Here is a 22799-nt window from a genome sequence, read left to right on the forward strand (position 1 = left end):
CTAGTCCCTATAATCAATATTATAATAATATTAATATTTTAATATTTTTATAATCTCAATACTAAACTAGGCTGTATATCTAATTTGGGTATAGCTGTTACGCCCAGAAAGTGTCAATAGGCTTAGATTGTGATGTTGTTCAATGTCTAATACTTAAAACCAAACTTGGCTCAGTTTCCCTATTTAACCAGCTAGGCCAAGTTGATCGTTTATACGGTTGGAAAACAGGTATGGGGGATGTAAGCTTTAGTAAACGTGTTGGTTGATAAAATGATTAAGTTATAAAGAAAGATAACAATTTAGGGGTATGGATTCGCTACAGGGATCGTTTCCGTTTATTCAGTTTGGTTTGGAGAAAAACGCGCACAATTCATCCAAATTGTCTGGATTTCTCACAAAAAGTTTGTTTTTACTTAATTAGTCCAAATATATGGTTTTTTATTACTCTTGATGTTATGATATTTCAACCAGTTCGTTAATCACGAACTCGTCGGTATTTATCAGAATTGAATTTGTTTTATTTTCAAATTAGCACAATTAATTATCTGTTAATCATTAAATTATGAAAATTTAGCCACTTATCAATTAAAATATGTATATTTTTATAAAAATATTTTTGAAATTATTTACTAATTTAATAATTTATAAAAATTCATTTTACATGGTATAATTAACCCGAAAATTGTCCGTTTATACCAAACGATTTCCAAAAAATCTGCCAAAATTTTTGAGTGACCAGAATACATACCAAAACAACCTGAAAAAATTCAAAATTCTAACAACCTTGCCAAATATACCTTTTGAGTTTAAAACGACTATGAAAACTCGAATAAGCACGAATCCATAAAACAGACTTAGGGTTTTCCAAATTATCCCAAATTTCATATGTGATCATATTATACAAAATCTGAGTTCCCTACTAAATTTCATAATTTTCCAAGCATTTTAGGTATTTTTTCCAAATAAACGTCCCAATCCGATAATAAATTCGCCAAATATTCTCGGATGGTCGAAAAATTACCAAATTTGGACAGGGACTCACTCATATGGTCCCTGATGTCCCTTAAAAGTTTTATGACACAACAATATGCGGATCACAATCGAATCCTAAAAAGCCCGTAATCGAGCATTTCGACGTTACCTTTGTGGTTTTCGCCCGTTTTCGTTATCCTAATCCAATTTCCGGGTTCTTGAGCTGCTATATAAGCTAAGTATAGGTCCTATATCACAAACCAAGCATGTACCATCAAAAAATCATCATCGAAACTTAGGGTTTCGGTTAGGGTTCTAAACCGAACTTTTGAACCGTAAAAACGTCGTTTAAACCCTCTAATCCGTGTTTATGGCCAAAAAAGAGTATGATTCTGATTCCTAACCATGTGTATGATCAAAACACATTTTTGGACCATTTTCAAGGTTTTTGCATGGTTATGAATGATTTTTGGTAATCAAACTATGTTTATATGATATTAAACATGATTAAACATGTACAAAATTGATTAAATAAGCCTGATACCTTAGTTCTTTTGAAGGGTTGCTGAAGAACAGCAGTTTCCAGAATTTTTGTGTATTATTTTGGTATACAAAATGTCTTAGGGATATAATATATAATGGCTTAGGATCCTCCCACACCACTTGGGATCCTCACACACCTTTTTTTTCCTATACGGCTCGTATAGGGCTATACGGTCGTAGAGCACCTGAATCATGTCAGTTTGTATCAGAGCTTGTCGGCCATTGTTTGTACTGCCTTGTATAGCCCTATACTGGCCATATAGGGCTATACGGGCGTATAGATAATTTTTTTTACACAATTTAAAATATTAATACGTTAATATGGCCGTATAGTCCTATGCGGGTCGTATAGACCTATACGGGCGTATAGACAATTTTTTGGACACAATTTTAAATATTAATATGTTAATATCTTACATTTTAATATATTAAGTATATAACATACTTGGCTAAATATGATATTTTAGAATAAAATAAATTGTCTATTAGCATTTACATAACATACTCGGCTAAATAATTTGTAGTTGTACCCTGAGAACATTCGTTTAAGATTATATTATGTTACATTTTATAATAGTCTATACACAATAATCAATCAATGATTAAGCAAAGAAGAAAACAATTGGCAAAACATACTGATAAACATCTCGTCCACATGCATAAAAATAAAGGTGCACCTAAAACATTTGGCAAAAGTTATGGTTGTATAGCCCTATACGATCGTATAGGTTTTATGGTGTATCAGCTAGTAATACGAGCCATTTAACACCTATACGGATCGTATAGGTCTACACGGTCATATAGGTTGAAAAAGCTGTTTTTCTTGTCCCCCTTGTCAGTCATGCGTAGCCTATACGGCCGTATAGGCCTATATGAGCCGTATAGGCATATGGGGATGGTTTATGAGAATCACATCCCTATATAATAGAAGATAGCTTCAAGGGGGGAGGGGTAAACACCCCTTTGCGGCTGGAACATGATTGAGCCCCCATTTGGGTCCATTTGGCCCATTTTTCTCTATTTACCTATCCGTACGTGAAATACCAAGTCCAAATTTATTTCGGCTTCAGTTTTTGACGCGAAAATATACCGGGTACAACATATAGTGTGAAAACAGTAAAAGGCTATAATACCAGTTTTTGACGTGAAATGCCTGTCCGTACTTGGTTTGTAACTATCTTTCGTGTTTAAGTTCATAACGGTAGTTAAACGAGTATGTTTTCGTTTAACTGGTTTGCTATCGTACAAAGGCTATAATACTAATATATTAGCTTATATTAAACATTTATCACTTATAGATGCCCCCCCCCCCGAGATATCTGGGTCATAACCAGACCCGTTTGGTTAATCGTTTGTTCAATATGCATTAAACGGTTAATCACTTATTCGGTTTGTGAATACCAAGGTGTAATCGGTTTTGTCACGAATGTCACATATGACAAGATCGTCATAGAAAAGAGAATCCTTCTTTAATCCCATCTTAAGAGCTTCGACAGCAGCTGCCATATCGAGGTTGGGGATGTCCAGAGCTTCCTTGCTGAATCTAGTGATGTAATCCCTCAAGGATTCATCATTATTTTGAGCTACTCTGTATAAATCACCTGTCATTTTCTCAAAGGATCTACTACAAGAAAATTGATTATTAAACAAGTTAATCAAATGAGCAAATGAGGTAATAGTATTGGATGGAATACTAAATAACCACTTGAGAGCCGGTCTTGTTAGTGTCGAACCGAATCCTATGCATAAGCAAGCTTCTTTGATGTTGACAGGAATAGGATTGATTTCCATACTTTCCATATATTGGGCTACGTGTTCTTCAGGATCCGTAGTGTCGTCATACAACTTCATTCTAGGAATTTGGAATCTTTTAGGGATCTCCACATCGCATATGGGCCAGGCGAATCTGGATAACCTGTGGCTTCCTGAGGGGACTTTCGCTATTGGACGTATTATCCCAGGAATATCGGAGATCATATCCTTCATTTTTTGCAATTCTCTTGCTATTTCGGAGGAGATCCCTGTATCCTACATAGATCCATGGTTAGTATATAAATTTGCGTTAAGTAAATTGTTACCAAGATCATGGCTAGGCATCTGGTATCCTGAGCTCTGACAGCTTGTAGCTCCAGTGAAAGTAGCTTCAGGATATGGTGGCGTTTGCATACGGATATCATCTCCTACATGTACTTCCGATGATACTATGGGAGGTCCTGTCGAGAATAAGCCGGCTAGCATGGTTAAACGAAGCAGCATATTGATGGAGTCTGGCCTCATTGGTCTGGATGGTTCCAAGGATACCGGAGGATAATTGTCCCAGTATCCTGACTGTTGTTGAGATGGAGCCCTTGTTGGTTGCTTCCCCGAGGATCCGTGATTCTGGAGGATAAATGATCCTGAAGGATTGAAATCAAGGGTTCTGGGCATGATCGGTGTAGCCTCCTACCATGGCTTCTTTTTGATCCCTTCAATCTCTTTGAATTACTTCAGGTTAGTCTTTTCTTGCTGCTCCATGTGAGTTTTTACCTGTTTTATCAAAGAAAGAATATCATTGTTAGAAATAACTGGATCTACCCGTGTAGAGGTTCCCGAGTATATTGGAAGATCTCTTCTAGGCTGAGTGTTTTTCTTCGGAATTGGTGGAGGACCAGGGTTGAAATTTAAAGCAGTGCTGACCACTGGAGCAAAGATGGAACTGGTTTTTGGCTGTGAAGACATGATGAAAGGGATTAAAGTGATCGAGGACGACGTAAACGATTTTAAAAGATTGAAGCACCGATTGCCCAATGGTGAGCACCAAGTTGTTTTGGGTAAAACTCAACAAGTGTAACTTCGTAACCAAATTAGTAAGTGAGGTTAGGTGCTTGATTGAAAATGAACGTAAATGCAATGACACAAATATTGTTGTGAGGAAAAAGCTCGTTATCCTGAGGATAACAAGAAAAAAAAACCCCGGGCGGTGAAAAATATCACCACCAGTTTATTTAAAATCAAGATATTACAAGTGTTGGAACTCTTAATCTGGACCATGTTACAATGATTGAGTGTTGCTAAGTCTAATGCGTAAGTGTTGTGTGTTTTAATCCACATATAAGATCTATTTATACAAGAGATAGACTAACAAAGTTTCCTAAAAAACAGGAAAAGCTAGACTAATTCAAAAATAGCCGTTATTCCCATGAAGCACGTTGCTTAGGCGGCTGTTGGGAGTAGTCCGAGTCTTCAGAAAGACGTGTGAACGTTATTTGACCTGTTGACATTGAACAAATAGAGGTTGAATTGTTAGTACGATAATATACTAAGGATACCTATCGTGTTGGAGGATACTGCATCCTGAAGTTATCCTGAATACATCGCCAGCTAGAATACCGAAATTCAATTCATAACAGGTTCATCACAAGATCCTCATAATATGGGGAATCTTTCCTTAAACCCATTTTGAAAGCTTGGACGGCGGTGGCTACTAATTGGGTATTTCCAAGGATTCTCTACCAAACCTGCTCACATAATCCCTTAGCGTTTCATCCTTATTTTGGATAACCCTGTATAAGTCATTAGTTAGACGTTCAAAGGTTCTGCTGCAAGAAAACTGGTTATTAAATAAGTTAATTAAATGAGAGAATGAAGTTATTGAGTATGACGGGACATTCAACAGCCATTTCAAAGCAGCTCCTGTAAGAGTTGAACCAAATCCCTTGCACAAGCATGCTTCATTGAGATCCACAGGAATGGGATTGATCTCCGTTCTTTCTCTATATTGAGCGATATGCTCTTCAGGATCAGTAGTTCCATCATAAAGATTCATCTTAGGCATCTGGAACCGCTTCGGGATCTCAGCATCACAGATAGGAGGTGCAAATCTCAAGATCCTGTGACTAGCAGCAGACACTTCTGGGATAGGTTGTACCAATCCTGGTACACTAGCTATCATATCCTGAAGTTTCTGCATCTCCTTTGCTATAGCTAGGGAGATCTTAGTGTCCTACAAAAATCCAATATTATTAGCAGGTAAATCATTATTCAAAGGGTTAGAAATACCGATATGTTTCCGGGATCCCTAGTTGTGGTAACTCTTGAAGTCTCTGTCGGGCCACTCGGCATAAAGCCAGGCTGTACTGAGAGGAGATTGGTTGAGGATCTTGGAGTCTCATAGTCCAGGATCCTAGGATGCAACGGAGTGAGCGAGGTTTGCGCTGAGTTTCTTGACTCCGTCCTAATCTTCTCCATTTCATTTACCTGCATTTGTTGGGTCTTTTGCTGCTCCTTCATCTGTTGTTGGACTTGTGAAAACATCGTAAGGTTGTCATTGTTAGAAATAAGGACTGGAGCATCGGCTGATAATGTCCCCAGTCTGAAGGATGAAGATCCTGCAGTTGTGGTGTTGGTAGTTGGAGCAGTAGTCAATGGAGGGGATGGAAAGTGCACACCAGATAATGAAGCAGGAATCGAAGAAGAAGATTGGTTGGATTGAGAAGCCATTTTTTTGCCACAAGTTTTGAAATTAAGTGATTGAAAATAATTTTTAGAAAAACTTCAATAAGTAAAACACTAATTGCCCCATGGTAGGCGCCAAACTGTTTTGACCAAAAATTACAAAAATAACTAAGTGGTCAAATTAGTTATGTGAGGATATGATGCTTGTTTTATGCTGAAGATAATTTCAGTATTTTGACAAACAGTGTTGGGATAGCGAGAATAATGACAAAAACAACTTCAATATAACGACAAAATAAAGAATGCAAGACACGGGATGTTACGAGGAAAGCCCTCGATCACAAGTGATCTCTGACATAAAACCTCGGGAGGTGACAAAAGTCATGCTGCCTCAGACAAATGTATAAAAAAAGTAATTAGTTACAATACAAGATCTTGGATCGATCGATATACTAAGTGTGTGGAATGAATAAAAGAATTAAGTATTGCTATGATCTCTGCTTGTTTACGACGAAGTGTGTAAAAAGTAAAAATGCAATGTGTCTCTTATCGGTCGTCCTCCTCTATTTATAGAAGAAAACTACAATGGCTATGAAATAGTTCTTTGATAATTCCGGATGGTATTTGGTGTTCTCATGAACGTTAGTAACAGATTCCTTCAGTCAAATAGGTTCCGAATAATCCGGGATCACCTGACCATGTCTCCATTAGCCGTTGGCCTTGTTAACCAAGCATACTTCTATAAAGAAGGTATCTTGACTCTTGGTATTCAGATCGGCATCTTTGTTATTTTTCCTGAAACGACATATACAGAAAATATCGGGTAACAAATCGTTAGTAAAATATAACTGGAATACTAGTTGTTTCAGGATACCAACTCATATGTATCTCCATATCTGCATAGCTCAGCATACCGTGATATCAAAACTTACCCCTAACAAACTCTTAGAAGATTAGCCTTAAAATGGATACTGGGTGTCCTTCCTAATTATATTACTTATTTTGCGCATTTAGTTAATTTACTTAATAACCAATTTTATTGTAGTAGAATGTTTGAGAAATTAACTAATGATTTATACAGAATCACTTAAAAGGATGAAGAGTATCTTAGAGATTATGTTGGAAGGCTTAGCTGGGAAGCATTGGACATCCCAAACCTTGGCATGGCTACAGCAGTCCAAGATTTCAAGATGGGATTAAAGAATGGTTCTCAGTTTTACGAGGATCTTGTAATGAAACCTTGTAGGGACCTGGTTGAAGTAAGAAACCAGACCTACCAGAACGACAACTCTCAGTGATTAAAAGCTCATAACCTTTGAAGAGGAAGATAAATAGAATATTTTGGATCCTCATCATGATGGTTTTGTTATCACCTTATACATGGCTAACCATTATCTACAAATGATCCTGGTCGATGGAGGAAGTTCAGTAATCCAGCATGAAACCTTAAAAGGAATGAACATCTCAGAAGAAGAAATCTTAAAGAAATCCACGGTATTAGTAAGATTTGGTGGAGAAGTCAAGAACGCAGTTGGAGAAATCAAGCTACCTATCTATATGGAAGAAATAAATTCAATTCAAAGATTTTGTGTCATTGATTTGTTATCCTGTTACAATGCTATTCTGGGAAGACCATGGATCCATGATATGAAAGAAGTACCTTTGACGTATCATCAATGTATAAATATGCCAACCCCATGGGGAGTGGTGAAGATAGAAAGTGATCAACAAGAAACCAAGGATTGTATACATCATCCATGAGACCATCCGTAAAGTCAAGACATTCATAGAAATTAAATAAAATTAACAGCGACGTCTTAGAATCAAGCGAACAAGCCGTGAAAGAATTTATCCTAAGCCATGAGGATCCTGACAATAAGATATTTATAGGATTTCATATCCTTAAAGATATTGAAACAAGGATCCTAGAGTTTCTGAAAGAAAGAAAATCCACCTTCACCTGGAAACACAAAGACATGACAGGTATTTCTAAAGTTATTATAACTCATAAACGGTTTTGGTAAAAAATCGATTTAAGGATCAAGACCAAAATCGTTTGTGAGGTTTGATGCTTGTATGAATGAAATGAACAACAGTAACAATTGTAAAGGATGAACAACGAGATTTATACGAGGAAAAGCCCTTGGCAACTAGTATACCTCCAGTACAAAAACCTCGGGTAGTGAAAACTATCACTACTAATTATATTAAACTCAAAGAAGATTACAAAGGTTGGAATTAAAGTTGATCATGAGTACAAAGTGTTAACAAGTATGCAGAGGATTCTAAGTATGCTAAAAGTGTTGTGTGTTGTGATCAACCGTAATTCAATATATAAATACAAAGAAGTATAACGTCTACTAACTAACTCCTATCAATCTGATCACATTCGTTTACTAATTCATCCTGACTGTTTAGGAGCGTGGACGAGCGGGGAAGACCTGGTAAAATATCCCATCCGTAAAAGTAGGCTTTCTGGTAGACACATTTTAATACGTACAAAAAAGATCATAATACATTTGAAAAAAACTGTTGAGGATTCTTTAACCATTAAGGATCCTTAGTCTTGGAAACAGTAGCCAAGAATAGCTGATCCATAAGGATCAAAAATGCTGGTCCCAACAATTGCCCCCAAACATGATAGGTGTGAATGGATAACAGTTGCCATGTTTATCCCGAAAAAGTCGCACCGCAAACGTCGATTAGGATTAGACGTGACCGTCGCAATCCATCATATAATTATGCCTACTTAATAGAGTTGAAACCCTTATATCTCCCTCCTTCATCTGATTATAAGTCTTATTCCGGCATCACAATCAGGTATCCTTCTTTCTCTTTCTATTATTTCCTTCACTTTTCTCATTCTTCAGCAGGAATGCCTAAAAGAAACCAAAGAGCCTCCTTTACCTCGAGCCTCAGGGACATCACCCCTGAACCTCAGAGCCAAAATCTTCTCAACGATCCGGCCTCTGAGATTCGCAAGTTTACTGACGAAGAAATACGTAGCATTTCCGACTGCTTTCTGGAGGGCATAGTGTTTAGACCTTACGACCCCCAAATAAAAAGTGACTACATCTCAACAGATTGGTTTTGCTTTCTAGCACTTCCGTTCCTTCTTGGATTTTCATATCCGTTCCCTGACCTCACAACTACTATCTTCTTCTTCACCGGTATTAGCTATATTCAAGCTATATGTCGATGATGTGGAGGACCTTGCACACCATTGAAAGACTAATTGCAGAACAAGACCTCGACTTCACTCTTCCGTCCCTCTCTTACCTTTACAGCCTTATAACCCATGGTTCCAGCAGATTCATCTTCAAGAGCAAACCCTTTCAGCCTCTTCGGATCAATAAGACCACTCACAACGATCAAAGTTGGAAGAACCAGTTCTTTTTTGTTTTAAGAGACACTATCCCAAACGGGAACTCATTACCAACTCGCTGGATCCTCAAGGGTAGGATAGCGAATCCAAAGGATATGTGACCCTTTGTTTACTGATTAACTGATTATGGTCTTGTCGTTTCTTATGTGGTATCTAACTTCTCAGATCTTGCTGCTGACTCAGACGGCGTCAGGAAGGCTATGGTGTTTCTGTCTCTGAATCCTTTTGATCAGACCTTTAAGATTGTTGGTGAAGGATCAAGTGAATCAGGCGAGAAGACTGCAAGTTCTTAATAAACTATGTCCACTAAGTTAGAGTTTGTTCTTTAATCATAAATTTAGTAAAGATAAAGAAAGGCAATAGATAAAGAACTTATCTTTTTTTGGGCAGGAGCACAGAAATCATCATCCAAGCTGTCCAAGAATCTGCTGGGTCAATTCCAGTTAGAGGATGTTGACAGCCTCATCTCCTCTCGCTCCTCTGAGAAGAAGCCCATGAAGAGTTCCAGCCTCGCACCGCCAAAGACCATGATGACACGCTCAAAATCCGGTGTGAAGAGAATAAGGGATCCTGATGTGGAGGTTCATAGTGCCCAGCATGTGTTCGATCAGCTTTCCGAGGTAAGGATCCATTATCCTTAAATACAGAGGGTTTGACCCCTTCATTAATTTATTGCCTTTTTGTATGTTGTAGCCAACTTCAAAGCCATGTATGACGAGAACGTTGCCAATACGGAGAAGGAACTGGCTAAGTACCGTGCTGGCATAACTTTGAAGGATACGCTGAATGCGGCACTTCGGGCAGAGAAGGAGGATTTGGAGGACAAGTTGGCCCTCGCGAATATCCGGGCTCACGAGCAGGTGGTGGAGGTTACGGAACAGGCCAAAGTGTGGGCTAGCAAGGTGGTGCTCATAGACAGGATCAAAATGGTTGCAGAAGCTGAGGACACCAACTTCGATAGGTCCACTTGGAATGTGGCTATGTGGGAGAAGGCACCTACTGGCTTTGGTGAAGAGAGCGAGGATGCTGGAGGCGATAAAGGAAATGAGGATGCTTGGACGAGTGGGGTCAATGATGATGTTCCGGAGATCAAGGAGGCTGGTGAAAGTGAAGGAGGCGTGGCTAAGTAGTAGGTGACGACAATGGGCGATGAAGGATATTATAGACAAGGCCGGAGCCCATTTTTAATGATGTTTTAATGGTTTTTTGTTGGTGGTTTATGTGAACAATAGTATTTGTAATCCTCAGGATCGATGATCCTTAAGACAATTATGAAAGGTGGTTAGGGTGGAGGGATCCTCTGTTTTGGGGAAGAAGCCTTAATCGCCTTTCTCTTTTTAGTTTTTACATGAACATGTGATGACTTTGACGTAGCTTGATCCGGGTGGATGGTCCACGTTTTGTTGGTGAAGCCCGGATCACCTTTTTATTTTGCTTATAATAATATAAATCTTTTGGTTTTTGCCTTATCATCTGTGTTGCTAGAATAGAGGATTCAAAATCCTTATAGCTTTCTTCTTGAATCGTTTACCTGTTAGAACAAATAACCAAAAGAAAACATAATAGTTAGAAAAGTTGGATTTAAATCCAACTATCTTGGGGTCAAGCCCAATAAAACGCAGGGACAAGCGAAATAATATGTGGGGACAAACCCAATAAAACATGGGGACAAGCCCAATAAAATGTGGGGACAAGCCCAATAAATCGTGTGGACGAGCCCAATAAATATGGGCGACGAGCCGATCCTTGGCGTTGGCCCAAATAAACGCGGTGACGAGCCTAACTTGGCGTTGACCTTAACTTGTGCATTATGGTACGTCTACCATTTAATTCGTAGGATCCAAGATATGATTTTTAGCCATGAAATTGTCAGCCACGTATAGTGTACTGGTCCCACAGCCTCCAATCATACCCGGATAATCGTGCGCTCCAGGAGAGGGTGTCAAAACCCTAAATTCACGGGATAAAGTGAAAACCTTATAACACTGGGGACAAGCCCAATTAAACTTAGGAGAGAGTTGGCCAACCCGTTTTTTCCACTTGAGGGTCCGATTGCTCGCTATTTATGCAAACTTGACATATTTGGCAAAAACAAAGGCTTAACATAATTAATATAAACATATACATAAAGTAAAGTTTTACCAAATACTGGATTGAAGTGACTGACTAGGATCCAGGATCCTGATCAACAAAAATACTTTTTCAGATGAATTGTATTCCAAGCTCTTGGGAGCATGTTACCTTCCATATTCATCAAACGATATGCCCCCTTTCCAGCTTCGGATTCAATCAGGTAAGGACCTTCCCACTTGGGTGCTAACTTTCCATCAACAGGATTAGTTGTATTTTGAAAAGCATTTCGAAGAACTAAATCCCTAACTGGAAATCTTCTTATTCTAATGTTTTTGTTGTATGCAACGGCAAACTTCTGTTGGTAGGCGGCCATCCTGAATCTTGCTTGATCTCTAAGTTCTTCTATTGTATCTAGGTCTTGGGCAAGATTCTCTTCATTCATCTGAGGATCACAGATGCTTGTTCTCGCAGTTGGATACACCATTTCGGTTGGGATCACTGCTTCAGCTCCAAAGACTAATGAGAACGGTGTTTGTCCTATGGCATTCTTTGGAGTTGTCCTATCTGCCTAAAGCACGTAGGGTAGTTCCTCAGCCCATTTGCCTTTCTTCGTTCCAAGCTTCTTCTTCAAGTTGTTGATGATGATTTTGTTGTTTGATTCTGCTTGGCCATTTGCTTGTGAATGGACTGGTGTTGAAGTGATCATCTTAATTCCTCAGCTGTTACAAAAGTTAGTATTTCTTTTCCCAATAAATTGGGAACCATTATCGCATATAATTTCAGAAGGGATACCAAATCTAGTAATAATGTTACGTTGAATAAAGGATATAACTTTCTTCTCCTTGACTTGAGGAAAAGCCTCAGATTCGATCCATTTAGAGAAATAGTCTGTCATTGCTAACATGAAGACTTTTCCCCCTGAACCTGTAGGAAGTTTGCCCACTAAGTCCATTCCCCATTTCATGAACGGCCACGAGGAGAGAATGGGGTATAAGGGTTCTGCCGGATGATGTAGAATGTTTCCATGCCACTGACAAGCATCGCACTTACTGGAGTATTCCATAGCATCCTTCTTCATGGTTGGCCAGAAATATCCCGTCCTTAGGATCCTGAAGAATAATACTCTGCCCCCTATATGGTTGCCACAATCTCCTTCATGGAAATTCTTTAAAACTTCCTCAATCTCAGGTTCTTCGATTCATCTCAAGTATGGACCTGCAAGGGATTTCCTGTATAGCATATCGTATATAATAATATAGTGAGATACCTTGGCTTTGAAAGCTTTGGGATTTTTGCCTTTCGTGATCTCCCCATCTTGAATGTACTTCGTTATTGGAAGGATCCATGATGAATGAACACGAGGGTGATCCTCAGGATCCATAAGTACATTCCCATCTACCTCCATTTCTTTGAGTTCCTCGATTGCAGGATAAAAGACATGAATGATAGGAACCTTCATGTTCTCGGGGAGCTTCAAGGCTGAGGCCAGGTTTGCCAAGGCATCAGCCACTGCATTTTCTTCTCTAGGTACCTGCACAATATTAAAATACTCAAAGGATCCTACAAGATCCTTTACTATATCTTAATATTTAATTAATTTTTCGCCTTTGACTGCATATGAGCCATTAATATGATTAGCAACTAATAATGAATCTACAAAAATTTGAAGATACCTGATTCTCATACCTTTGGCTAGTTGTATACCTGCAATGAGTGCCTCGTATTCTGCCTCATTGTTAGTCGCCTGAATTCACAAGCTATCGAGTGGGGTAGTATGTCCCCCTGTGGCGATTTTAGTAGTATTCCTAATCCTGTTCCTTTAACTTTTGAGGCTTCATCAGTGAAGAGTATCCAAGGATCCTTAGTTTCTTCAAGCTGTTGGACTTCAAGATTGGCTTGTTCTTCTATGTCACTACTAAAATCAGCCACAAAGTCTGCTAGGGCCTGTGACTTGATTGCATTTCTAGGTTCATATTGAATATCATAAGCACTCAGCTTTATGTAAGGCCCCGAACCCCGGGAACCCCACAGTTGGTAATCATTCAAAACACTCGTAAAAATAATTAAACTTAAAAACAATTCTTTTCATTAAAATAAGCATCACAGAGTATAATTCAGCGGAAAACGTAAATAATATAATAAGTTCCCAAAACCCGGGAATTTTGCCCAAAACCAACTAAATTATCTTTAATAAAAATTTTTAAAAGGAAATGTTTAATAATATAGTCTTCAAATCCCGTATGCCCTTCACCGTCCAAGCAGCTTCGTGCACGTACAAGCAATAAGGCATCCTCTTCTTAACCTGAAACTCACACTAACATGCACACAAAGTCAGCTTAAGCTGAGTGAGTTCAAGTTTTAAATAAGTAACAAAAGTCTTAATAATCATTCCAACGGTTTTAAAACTGTAAACGGAATTATATCAGTTAGGTCATCACATTTAATAAATAATCATCCTTACGTATGAACATCTCTATACGTACATTCCTATATATATATATATATATAACATTCAATAATAACATTCATGGTCGAGCAATCGTACAACCCAAACACGTAACATTCAGCGCATGCAAACACAAAGTAGGCATACGCAACATTCAGTAGTCGAGACGACTACAACATTCACCAAATATTGGCCATTCTATAATATATATATATATACATACATACACACATTCTTTAACATTCCAAGGCATACTAATACTAGCAAGCCTGTGTAAAATCGTTTAAAACATTTCATCAAGGTGTGCATGCTAGCCCAAAACTTAAAAAGAGTTAAACGAGGCATCAAGAACTCACCTGGGGTCAACCAAACACCGGCAACGAGCTAAGGACTCCCTAAATACTCACTCACAAGCAAGGGCCTGTAAATTGCATGCAACGCGTCACTAAACTGGACCCTAAGAACACACTTGCCAAATGGGCCGTTCAAGCCCAACACTTTGGCACGAGGCCCAACAACTTGGCCCGGGGCCCAACCCATACCCAATTACTTTACCTCAGCCCCTAAAACCTTTCAATTAACCAAATCCACCCTACGATTATGGTCGGGGTTAACCATGATGCACAACTCACCCGCCGGTAATCAAATCGAGTCAATACGCGCGTAATAAATCTTAAAACCAATTGTCAAACGAATCAGCCCCAAAAAGACCAAATTCCCATTTTAACCTTTTCATACATCATAAATATGTCACCCGAGTTGATAGGGTTGACGGTTCCTTTTCACAACTCTCAATTTAACATTTAAACGAAAATTCGCGCACCGCCGACTCGATTGACCAATCACCAACCAAAACAGCCCCGAGTATCAAAAAAGATAATTTTCCCACCGCCCTTAGACTCCCCTAGGGACATGCAAACTGATTTGGTTGGTCATTCAATCGATTAACGCATCAAACTCAACAATTGACAATTCTACACCCGATAAACCCTAGTTTTCGAACTAAAATCGATTGACCGACCTAAACATCTCCAATGGCCACGAAATTTTAATATGATGTAAATGCCATACCTGGGAATCTTTCTACACTAGAAAATCTAATTTTTATCCACGGGAAGTGGGTCAATTACACCTTGGCCGAAATCTGTCCAACGAAAAGTATCGGCAAAATTGAGCATCAAAACGATTAGGGGTGAACGAAAAGAGTGTTAGGGATTGTAGTACATACCTTGAACTACTTCTAGGAGCTTGGAATTGATCAAAAAGTCGAAGCAATGAAGGGGGGAGGGCTGTTCTTCGGCCGATCGCTGCTGGGGGGTGCTACGGTTAGGTTAATTGTTTTATGATATAAATAAAATAGTTATATCCAAGTCTCTCCAATTTGAAGTGTAAGGCAAAATGGAAGGAAAAGTTAGGTTCTTTAACGTACCGGGATGACGTAAAGGCTTCCGAGAAACGTCGGATAAATCCCGAGAATTATACATACTCTGCAAGCTTTAATTCTTGAAACTGGAATTAACGGGCATGACACTTTACAGCCCATTTAGCCATTCTACCTGACATTTCTGGTTTTCTAAGGACATTCTTTATAGGATAATTAGTTTTTACAATGATAGTATGAGTTTTAAAATAATGTCTTAACTTAGTTGAAGCCATAATTAGAGCAAGAAGAAGTTTTTCTAGGTGAGAGTACCTGGATTCGGCATCAAGCAGACTTTTACTTACATAGTAAATAAGGTGTTGGTTACATTCGTGATCCTTTACCAGAACTACACTTAAAGCAGTGAAGGAAACGGCTAGATAAAGAATTAAGGGTTCTCCATCCACAAGCTTCATAAGAGCGGGGGCTGAGGATAAGTATTCCTTTAGAGCGGCGAGGGCAGCCTCGTGTTTCTCCGTCCACTCGAATTTTTTGTTTTTCCTCAGGATTTCATAGAAATCTTTACATTTTTCTAAGGACTTCGATATAAACCTGTTCATTGCAGCCACCCTTCCTGTTAATCTTTACACCTCTTTGATGTTAGTTAGGGACTTGAGATTCAAGATAGCCTGAATCTGCTCTAGACTTGCTTCAATCCCCCTTTTGGTTACTAGATACCCAAGGAATTTTTCGGTTTTGACACCAAATACACACTTAGCAGGACTTAGCTTCATGTTGTATTTGTCAAGGATGTCAAATGCTACTTCCAAATCCTTGAAGTGATCTTCCGCCTTCTTTGATTTTACCACCATGTCATCGATGTACACTTCCATGGTGTCACCTAGCTGATCCTTGAACATCATATTAACCAGTCTCTGATACGTAGCACCTGCATTTCTAAGACCAAACGGCATAGCAATATAACAATATATGCCCGTAGGGGTTATAAATGCTATGTCCTCCTGATCAGATGGTTCCATATGGATTTGTTGAAATCCTGATGAAGCATCCCATAAAGGTCAACATTTCATGCCCTGCAGTAGCATCCACCATAGAGTCAATGTAGGGAAGAGGGAAAGGATCCTTGGGGCATGCCTTATTCAAATCAGTAAAAATGACACATACCCTCCACTTTATGTTTTTCTTTTGAACTACAACCACATTGGCTAACCATTTTGGATACTTTGCCTCCCTAATCATACCTGCCTTTAACAGTTTCTGTACCTCTTCCTGGATGATTGCATTTCTTTTAGGAGCAAACATCCTTCTTTTTTTATAAATAGGCCTGAAAGAAGGATCAATTCCAAGTTTATGGGTTATAACATCCTTAGAAATACCTGTCATATCTTTGTGTTTCCACGCAAAGGTTGATTTTCTTAGTTGTAAAAAAGATACTAGATCCTTCTCAATGGATTCTTGTATTTCAACTCCAATTAGGACTTTGCCGTTAGGATCCTCTGGGTACAAGACCACTTCCTTAGAATCTTGTTCCCTAGTATTCACGACGTCTCTTCTTGCTTTCTGTAATTGCTATGCTTCCCTTAGCTTTTTTGTAGGCTTCATTGAAGAAGTATAGCAATCCTTAGCGTCTTGTTAGTCGCTTTCTATATTCGCTATTCCCCATGGGGTAGGCAGCTTTAGACATTGGTGGTAACTAGAGAGAACTGCCTTCATTTCGTGTAACCAAGGCCTTCCAAGAATAACATTGCAACAAGACAAGGAATAGATAACACAAAATTTTTTAATATAATTTACTCCCTCTATATATATATATATATATATATATGGGGAGTTTAATGTCCCCAACTGTATTCTTCGTTTCTCCACTGAATCGTACAAGAACTGAGGATCTCGGGACGATTTCCGATTTAGGAATATTCATTTTCCTAAGCACCTCTAATTGGATAATGTTGGCCGAACTTCCACCATCAATGAGGATCCTGCGAACATAATGGTTAGTAATAAATAAAGTAATGACTAAACCGTCGTGATGAGGATCCCAGACATTGACTCGATCATCCTCATCGAAAGAGATGACCTTTTGTTCGACTGTTGTAGAAGTCCTGATCGGCCTTTCACCATTTTCCAATTTGGATTCTCTGGCATGCTTCTTTGCAGCAGGATAAGAAGTCCCGCAGATGTCAGATCCTCCGAAGATCATGTTGATAACTTGAGCTTCCGGGGGAGGTGGAGCAGCCTTTTCCAGGACCGATTCAGGATCCTAGGTCCTAGATTTTTTCTTCCAAACAGCTCCTTGAGGTAGCCTTTGCTGAGGCGGTAGCTTATCTCCTTTCTCAAAATTATGCAGTCTTCTGTCATGTGCCCGAAGTCTTCGTGAAAGGCACACCATTTCGATTTATCGTTGGGAGGAGGTGCCTTCTCATTTTTCCTTGGCCATCTCTCTCTGTCACCCAAGTTCCTGATGGCAAGCATCACTCCTCCCATATCTATAGAGAAGCAGTAGTCAGATATTCTTGAGCAATCTTCATCGTCTTCTTCTACCTCCACAGCATTGATCTTCTGGCCATTCGGTTTAGTGTATGGTTTGGAGTCGTTGTTTCTGAAGTAGGATCCCTGTTTCTTGTCTTGAGATTCATTTTTTGCCAGAGTATTCAGTTGATCTTGTATTCTTTGATCCTCCTCCAACCTGATGAATCTTAAAGCTTTATTTCGGACTTCATCTAAATTCCTGCAAGGGGTCATAACAAGATCTTGATAAAATGGAGAGTCCTTTTGTAATCCCATTTTGAATGCCTCAACAGCTGTCCGGACATCCAAATTCGGAATTTTCAAGGCCTCTCTTCCAAACCTAGTAAGGAACTGCCTAAGGGGTTCCCCACGAGGTTGGACAACTCTATAAAAATCACTAGTTAATTTTTCAAAGGATCTACTGCATGAAAAGAGACTATTAAACAGATTGATCAAATGAGAAAAAGAAGTAATAGAATAAGGAGGAAGACTTAGCAGCCATTTGAGGGCGGATCAAGTGAGTGTTGAGCCGAAGCCCTTGCAACTTTTCTGGGATTAGATTGATTCCATTCTTTCACGGTATAAGGCCACATGTTCCTCAGAATCTGTAGATCCATCATATAACTTCATGCTAGGGGCAGTGAAGCGCTTTGCTATCTCAGCATCACATATTGGTGGAGCAAAGCTGGATATGTTATGGCTTCCCGCTAGTTATTCGGGAATAGGTTTGATGACTCCTGGTACACTCGATATCATATCCTTGAGCTTTTGTAACTCACAGGCTATAGTTTGATTGATCCCTGTATCCTGCATACCACCATGATTAGTGCCAAAAGATAAATTATCGTAAGTGTTACCTTTTGCGTGATCAAAAGATCTCGCCCCATAGCTGCGTCCAGGGTACATCGTTTCAGCATCAAGAGTTGGTCCAGCAAGAGCAGTGGTTTGAATGGGTATGAAGTCCCCTTCGTGGACCTCAAGTGGCCTTGATTATGGTTCCTTCAAAGGTTCTTTCCCATAAGTATAGTAGGATTCTGGATGCTTATGGACGATGGATTCTGTCTGGAAGCCTAAGGATCCTGGTTGAAAGGCAGAGGATCCTTGAAGCTGGTGGGTAGAGGATCCTTGATGGAAACATGAGGATCTAGGCTAGAATGAGGAGGATCCTAGTGAATGGTTACCGGAGGATCTTAATTATTTACTTGAGGATCCTTGTTGAATGATAGATGGTCCCTGCGAGTACTGGTTAGAGTATCCTTTCTGGAAGAGATCCGAGGATCCCTGTTGAGGATAAGAGGGTGCCGGACATCTTTGATCCTAAAGTTCCGGAGTGCTGAAGTCAAGCATTTTTGGCATGATGGGGCTCGCGTCTTCAGCAACCTTCCTGGTTCTCCTAATTTCCTCAATCTCATGGAGGATCCTCTGGTTGGTCTTGTTTTGCTGCTCCATATAGTTCTTCATCTGCGCACACAAAACAGAAAGATCACTGTTAGCAGTTACCGTTTGAGAGACAGTAGTAGATTTTAATCCGGAGAAAACGGCAGTCTCCTTCTGAGCGACAGTTATAGGTTTTTGTGGCTTCATAGAGACAGGTAGTGGTGGCAAATACACTTGAGTCGAAAAATTTGATGCAGCATTTGTAGAAATAGCTTTTCCTTGATAGGCCATATAGTAATGATTTTGAGAGTAGAGATTGAATAAAGGTAAGAATTTTTCGGGGTTAAAGCACCAGTAGCCTCACGGTGGGCGCCAAATTGTTTTGGTCAAAAACCAGTTTAAGGATCAAGTAACCAAATTCGTTTGTGAGGTTTGATGCTTGTATGAATGAAATGAACAATAATAACAATTGTAAAGGATGAACAATGAGATTTATACGAGGAAAAGCCCTTGGTAACTAGTATACCTCCAGCACAAAAACCTCGGGTAGTGAAAACTATCACTACCTATTATATTAAAATCAAAGAAGATTATAAAGGTTGGAATTAAAGCTGATCATGAGTACAAAGTGTTAACAAGTATGCAGAGGATTCTAAGTATGCTAAGAGTGTTGTGTGTTGTGATCAGCCGTAATTCAATACATAAATACAAAGAAGTATAACGTCTGCTAACTAACTCCTATCAATCCGGTCACATTCTTTTACTAATTCATCTTGACCCTTTAGGAGCGGGGAAGACCTGGTAAAATATCCCATCCATAAAAGTAGGCTTTCTGATAGACACGTTTTAATACCTACAAAAAAGATCATAATACATTTGAAAACAACTGTTGAGGATCCTTTACCCCTTAAGGATCCTTAAAAGTATGCACCAGAGAAGAACACGATTATCCAAGTATAGGTGGAAAGGCTACTCAAGACAGGGATGATAAGAGAAATGAAATTTCCTAGATGGCTCGCTAACGTGGTAGTAGTACCCTAGAAGAATGGAAAATGGAGAGTTTCTGTAGATTTCACTGACCGTAACAAAGCATGCCTGAAGGATCCTTTCCTTTTACCGCATATAGATTTAATGATGGATGCAACAGCAGACCATGAAATGTTATCCTTCACTGATGCTTCTTCAGGATACCATTAAATCCAGATGGAGCCACCAGAATAAGAGGATATCGCCTTCATGACACCAACATGTATTTATTGTTATGCTGCTATGTCGCTTGGTTTTAAAATTGCAGGTGCAACCTATCAAAGACTAATCAACATGTGTCACACCCTCATCAACATGAGGGTGTGACACATGAGTTCTATAATTGTGCAAGAGTTGTGTGGGTTTATACTTAGTAACTCAAGGTTTCTCCTTTACAACTTAACTAATCGTAATTGGTATTTTAAGTACAATGCAAATGTTATTTTTACTAAAATATCAAGGACAATTCACTTATAGTAATTTAAGGGGTTGTCTCATCTTTAAAGTAAATTATCTTATAAATACTTAGTATAAATCACTTGCTTACATACAATGATGTTTCAGTGGAGGTCATGAAGTTATGCATATCTTTTTCTTTAATTATCATGGAATAACATGACTTAGGAATAAGGTGTTATCCCACATTTACTTACCATAGAAAGCATATATCACATGTTTACTAATTAATTGTTAATCCAACTTATCATGAGTTTCAATCAAGATGATACACTTTTATCCTTGATCATCTCTTTATGATGCCAACATGTATTTATTGTTATACTGCTATGCCGCTTGGTCTTAAAAATCCTGGTGCAGCCTATCAAAGACTCATCAACATGATGTTCAAAGGCAAGATGGCAGACACGATGAAAATCTACATTGACGATGTGGTGGTTAAATCTAAAAGGGCCGAGGATCATCTAAAGGATCTTTAGGAAGCATTTGATATCCTAGACAAATTCAACATGAAGCTGAATCCTTCAAGTGCCATTTTGGTGTAGAAGCAGGAAAATTTCTAGGATATATGGTCACCAAGAGAGGGATAGAAGCAAGTCTAGAACAGATTAAATCAATCCTAAATCTGAAATCTCCAGCAAATGCCAAGGATGTTCAAAGATTAACAGGAAGAGTGGCAGCACACAACAAATTTATCTCAAGATCCTCATAAAGATACAAAGATTTTTATAATATCCTGAGAAAAAAGAAAAGATTCGAATGGAATGATCAACGCAAGAAAGCATTCCAAGAATTGAAGACATATCTGTCCTCAGTACCATTGTTAATGAAGCCAAAGAACAATTAACCTTTATCCTTATACTTTGTGGTATCCAAGACCACCATAAGTTCATTGCTCATCAAAGATCATGAAGGTGAACAACATCCTATTTATTATGTAAGTAAAAGCCTATTAGATGTGAAGACTAGGTATTCTCACCTTGAAAAGTTAACTCTTTCATTAGTCATGGCATTAACTAAACTTAGACATCATTTTGAAATATATGCTATTCATGTTAAAACTAATTATCCTATCAAGTGTGTTTTGAAAAAATCGGAAATTTTAGGAAGGTTGGCTAAATGGTATATGAAACTTACTGCTTACAATGTGATATAGGAGCCTAGAACAACAATCAATTCACAAGGTCTAGCAGATTTTGTGGCTGATTTCAATAGTGATATCCAACAAGAAGCCAATTTAGAAGTCCAACAGCTGCATGAGAAAAAAGAAGAATGGATCCTCTTAATCGATGGATCACCCAATATAAGAGGATCAGCGCTTTTTATCATACTAAAATCTCCACAGGGGGACATTATGCCCCAATTCATCGATTTTGGATTTCAGGCAGCAAATAACGAAGCTTTAATTGCAGGATTGCAGTTGGCTAAGGATAAGAAGATCAAGTATCTAAAGGTACATGTCGATTCTTTGTCAATTACTAACCATTTTAATGGATCCTATGTAGTAAAAGGTGAAAGGTTGGCTATATACCTACAAATAGTCAAGGAATTGGCAAAAAAATTCAAGGCCCTCAACATAGAATAGGTCCCCCAAGAGGATAACGCTGAAGTAGACACCTTAGAAAACCTTGGATCGACCCTCAAAATACCAGCAGATAGCAAAATTTCAATCATCCATATATTACATCCACCAATTGACTCAGTGGATCCTCAAGTAAAAGAAGGATCATTTGGGAGGTTGACTACGAAGATGGATAAGTGTTTGAGTATGCTTAAGGAGTGGAATAATAGAATAGGTCGTGGGAATAATATAATTGTCTTGAATTTATTCAATTAAATTTCTTTTAAAAACTTAATTGTTACCCCAAAACTACTATGATGTTTACTTCCAGTTAAAAAAAATACAACGATTTAATAGTAAAAATCAAACAAGTGTGTCCGTGAATCTATACTTGGTTCTTACCTATACCATTCTACATATACGATAGGTACACTTTCCTATTTGTGTGTGTCTTAGTTAAGATAAAAATCAATTTTATAAATTTAAAACTAGACAATATGTGAAACAATCTTATGAAAAACTTAACAAGCCTTTTCATATTCATACTATACCTATCACATACGCATCAGTAATAATGTAAATGTTTTCATGATGGGTAGAAAGCGAAAATGTCTGAACAAACTTTCTCCAACCGACA

The sequence above is a fragment of the Bidens hawaiensis genome, unplaced genomic scaffold, assembly GCF_021521415.1.
Source record: "Bidens hawaiensis isolate Kalapana, Puna unplaced genomic scaffold, B.hawaiensis_p1.1 tig00001143_1, whole genome shotgun sequence".
Taxonomy (NCBI): Eukaryota; Viridiplantae; Streptophyta; class Magnoliopsida; order Asterales; family Asteraceae; genus Bidens; species Bidens hawaiensis.